A 5,248-nucleotide genomic window follows, 5' to 3' on the forward strand; every position below is an offset into this window, starting at 1 on the left:
CTACAGGTCACATGACCATCCAGCATGTTTCCAGGTCTGATGAAGGCCTCTACAAGTGTGACATCAGCGGTCATGGAGAGTCTCCATCCAGCTGGATCACTGTCACAGGTGACACACTCACCTGTCTGTGTTTCTGCAGCTTTCAACATTCACAATGTGACGACAACTTAATGACTGTGTTTGCTTTATTTTAGACAAACACACCACCACGCCTCCACCTACATCCACACCTCCACCTACATCCACTCCTCCACCTACATCCACCTCTCCTCCTGATTTCTCCTGTGTCCCTCTATCACTCTTTTCTCTTGTCCTCACTGTGCCAGTAATTATTTCAGTCTGTGTTCTGGTTCTTGTGGTGTTACTGGTTCTGCTGGTGAGACGATAGGTTCAAAGGAAAACTGAATGTGAGTCTGAGATGTTTCTCTTTCAGGTTTAGTTTCTCAGAGTAAAGTTCTGTAAATAAAACTTTTAACGTCATATTCACAAATTATTTAAACAGTTTCCTACTGTGATTATGAAACAGTGAATTACTTTGCTGTTCATTCTGGTTTCTTTTATCTGACAGGGGAGGAGTTGGAGATGATGACATCACGTACAGCAAAGGCTCAAGTCATCACCAACAGCCAATCAGAGGAAGCAGAGGTAGTTTTTAATGTGCTGTGTGTTGAGGGTTCATGTTGATATTCAAAGGAAATATAAAAATTGGCTAAATGAACTCTGTGAACTCACTGATCTTAAACTAATGTGTTAAACACAATTAAAATTCCTTAAATATTACTTGTATAATCTGCATTGTTCACACTAACATTTGTTAAAGACTGAAGAATAACTCTTTGCCCTGTTGACCTTCTGTATTTATTGTCTGTGCTTGCCTCTGTGCTTTGTCGCATCATTAACATTCATGCCCTCAGACCTGGACTGAAGCTAAACTGGGATCTCTCATCACAGTGCTGATGATAGTGTGTTTCAAAGTGTGTGTCTGTTTTGTACCTTGTGGTAAAAGGTGTGTTTTTTCTTTTCCTACTGTTAATAACCAGTAACCAAATATAACCAGAGGATGATTTTCCAAAATAGAAAAAAGATGACGATCACATCATCTTTTCATTGTGTTACATACCATTGTTTAAAAGGTTCTTTGTGGCATCAGTCTAAAGAACCACTTTTGGTTCCAGGTGGCACCTTTATTTTTCTGAGTGTAGTGTGTTTCAAAGTGTGGGGCTGTTTTGTTCCTTGTGGTAAAATGAGTGTTTTTTTTCTTCTTCTAGTGTTAATAAGCAGTGACCAAATATAACTAGTGGGTGAGAAAAAAGATGATGATCACATCATCTTTGTGCTAAATAAGAACAATAACTATGTTGTTTTAACACACATCCTGAACATTAACAGTGTATTTATAAGTTGTAGCATATGCAGTGATGTCCTCTGTGTGTGTTTTATTGTACAGAAAGTCATCCAGCTGTTGTCCACTCAGCCCTGAGAACTGAAGACATCAGTTATGGACAAACAGCTGTGTGACCGAACAGGCCCTGAGGTACAGCTGCTCTTTATTCACTAATAACAAACTAAATACTTATATTTTATGTCTCCGTCTCACTGTCTAAACACTCAACAAAAGTTTCTTTTTATAACCAAGTCACTGTAATTCATTCTGCTGACACTCTCTGTGATACAAACTACCAAACTAAACACTTTTAATTTGAATGTTGCTCTGAACAACATCAAACTGTTCGCTGTTTGATGTTTTTCAGGGAGCAGTGGGACAGCTGACGTGGCTCTTCTGATCAATTATTGATTCAGGAAACAGCAAAGCATGAATCTGAGTTTATGTCTGGAAGATGTCAGATACATAAACTTCTCCTTAACATAAAGATTTGATTTTATTCTTCTTCAGACTTTAACTGTGGCTGCTCTGATACTTTCACTAACATTCTCCTGTTGTGTTCATTTACTTTACATAAACATGATGAGTTTACAGAGCTGTTTATTCTTCTCATGTTGAACTTTGTGTGTTTGTGTTCAGACTTTAAAACAGAGCCAGACGTCGTCTACTCCTCACTGAACTAGTCCACCAGTCCAACCACTGACATCCAGCTGCTGGTCTCTAACTGGTCCACACAGCCACACAATGTTGATTTGCATATATTCTGTAGTGTCTTCTCATTATAATATACACTCTCAGTGTTTGTATGAGTGTATGTTGTATAACTAAAATATGAATGTCATGTGTACAGCAGTGTCCTGCCTTCTCTGCAGCATCCATAAACTTTGCTGTCACATGTTGTTCCTGTCGTGTGGTTCAGTGGGTTTCAGAAGTATTGCTGATGGAAAATGTGAATTGTGTTTCTAACTGATACACACCTCTATTCAGAGCAGATAACAAAGAACAGACAAACAGCTTAACCTCAACCACAGATTAAAAACAGCAGGAACATCTTTCAGTGCCTGAAATAACTCCGAACAAATGGTTTGTCTGAAGAGTTGAGTATCAATTTGTGTAAAGTCAATCAAATTGGTAAGATTTTACTTCACCAAGACTAATGTTGAATTAGTTTTAATCCTAAACAGGCACTTTTTCTGATCACAGCTTTTCTATTTGGGGTTTCTAATGAATCTTAATCAAATCAAACCTCAACACTAGATTAAATTTAAATCAGTGAGCTGCCTTCATGTACAGTCTGAGGGATTTTCTCATATGTAAAATTGCTGAAACTGTCTCCTCACTCTGTGAGTCACACCTGTTTGTACTAGAGTGCCCGCTATGTCATCTTAGTTTTACTGGATCTCAGTGCAGCATTTGATACAGTCGACCTCCACATATTACTCAAACGACTGGAGAACTGGGCAGGTCTTTCAGGAACTGTACTAAACTGGTTCAAAACATACTTAGAAAACAGGAAATACTTTGTATCAATAGGTAACTTCACATCTGAGCAGACAAGTATCACATGTGGAGTTCCCCAAGGTTCCATCTTGGGACCCCTTATGCTTAACATTTACATGCTCCCACTGGCACAGATTATAAAGAACAACAAAATAAACTAACATAGCTATGCAGATGACACACAAATATATATCACAATGTCATCCACCTCTCCTCCTGGTTCCATCTGTGTCCCTCCATCACTCTTCTCTCTTGTTCTCACTGTGTTATTTCTTAAATCAGTCTGTGTTGTGGTTCTGCTGGTGTTACTGGTTCTGCTGGTGAGACAACATGTTCAAAGGAAATCTGAAGGTGAGACTGAGACATCTGTCTTTCAGGTTTTGTTTCTCAGAGTAAATTCTCTAAATAATTTTAATGTAATATTAACAAATCATTTAAACAGTTTCTCACAGTGATTATGAAACACTAAATTACTTTTCTGTTCATTCTGGTTCCTTTGATCTGACAGGGGAGAAGGTGGAGATGATGACATCATGTTCAGTGATAGCAAAAGCTGAAGTCAACAACAGCCAATCAGAGGAAGCAGAGGTAGTTTTAATGCGCTGTGTGTTGAGCGTTCATGTTGATCGTCAAAGGAACTTTAAAACTTGGTTAAATGAACTCTGTGAACTCACTGATCTTAAACTAATGTTTTAAACACAAATAGAATTACTTTTGTCCCATTTTACGCTTGTTAAAGATTGAGGAATGACTCTTTGAATTGGTTTAGTGCCAGCCCCAAACACTTGCCCTCACACACAGCTTTTCATAAAAAAATGTAAATACATTACTTTTATTCTGCCCCTCCCCCCCACAAACTGTATAAACATCTAAGTTTAATTCATTCATTTACATTTAACAGTTTATGATCCAGAGCAACATGAATGGGATGCCAAGTTTACACTTTAACAGGCAGATCATTTTACTTCCTACTTGCCTACACTGGTTTATGTTTTTTTTATTTCCACTGTGGAGTTTTGGTTTTTTTCAGTCTGTCCATTCTCAATTTATTCCTTGTCTACCCTCCTTATGTCTTAGTTCCTCCCACCAGAGACACACGCACAGGATGTAAAGAAGAAACACAAGGAGAGAAGACCTGAGATGTTAGACTTTAACATAATCAGACAAACTCACTTCAGAGCCTGATTTTAAAGTTAAATCAGCTATTTATTTTTATGTTTAACCCCTCAGCCTGAAAGTCTTGGGATATAGTTGTTGCAGCAACTTTATGGACATGATAGCTCAAGAAGGAAGTCTTGCAGGATTTGTTAAACCAATGCCATAGGTGTATTAACTCAAGAAGGATATCATATAGTTCATGATAGTTCTGTCTGGTTGAACTTGTTCATCTAGAGCAGGGGTCGGCAACCCTAGGCACGCGTGCCACAGTTGGCACGCGAAGGGTTAACTGATGGCACGACCATAGCTGGACTGGCCATCGGGCATACTGGGCATTTGCTCGGTGGCCCGGTGAGTTTTTTTTCTTTGTAACGGTATAAACAATGAAAGGTGGTGGATTGGCCAGATGCTGGTCGGTGTGTAAAAATAACTCAGTTGTTTGGTGGTGGCTATGGCGGTGCTTCCTCAGATTCAGTAACATTAGCAAGTGGTGGAGGCCAGCAGATGGATGAGAGAAAGGGGAGGCAGGAGGAGGAGAGGCCCGGCAGTGCAGGTCCGAGTGTCAGGTGAACTGAACTTCAGGTAAGAAGTTATGACCTGCAGTCTATCTGGGTCAGATATAAACCAAGTTTAGGTGGAGTTTATTTTCGTTGTGCTGACTTTTTACAGTCAGTTACAATAACTCGTACTGCGTGCTAGCTAGCATGACGGAGTTTATATACTGCTGGGTGGGTGCTGTGATGTTACTGATGTTGAACTTTATTTAATTCACAAGGTTAGTAAGTAGAGTTGCCAACCGTCCCGTAAAAAGACGGAATCGTCCAGCATTCAGAGAAAATATTACGTGTTTCGTGTTGAGCTGAAAAGGAACGCAGTTTGTCCCGGACTTCAGCTAGGATGGAAAAAGACACAAAGCTGGATTTATCCTGTCGTTACGCTGCACAGCTGCATCTTCTTCTCTCATTCTCTCCCCTCTCTCTCCTGTTTCTACTTCAATCATGAAACGGATCAATGATCAGCTGATCGGCTTTTCTCTCTTGTTTGTTTATCGCCCAATTTGCGCCAGAAAGACGAAACCAGCAGATGTCGTGCTAAACAACAGCAGCACTTTTAAGCTTCGTCAGCTGTTGTTAGAATGTATTTAATATTAATTTCTAGTAGCTGATGTTTGCTGGAGCTACAGCTGCTGGTCATGATATCGGTTTG

At 39.6% G+C, this 5,248-nt stretch overlaps 1 long non-coding RNA gene across 1 annotated transcript; it reads left to right on the forward strand.

The window, feature by feature from the left end:
* The first annotated feature begins 243 nt into the window (after nt 1–243).
* LOC116315292 lies at nt 244–2,741 on the forward strand. Its single transcript, XR_005611063.1, has 4 exons — nt 244–407; nt 569–645; nt 1,448–1,534; nt 2,024–2,741. It is a non-coding gene; the product is annotated as an uncharacterized LOC116315292 (long non-coding RNA).
* Nucleotides 2,742–5,248: the final 2,507 nt, after the last annotated feature.

Source organism: Oreochromis aureus, linkage group 3 (genome assembly GCF_013358895.1).
Source record: "Oreochromis aureus strain Israel breed Guangdong linkage group 3, ZZ_aureus, whole genome shotgun sequence".
Lineage (NCBI taxonomy): Eukaryota > Metazoa > Chordata > Actinopteri > Cichliformes > Cichlidae > Oreochromis > Oreochromis aureus.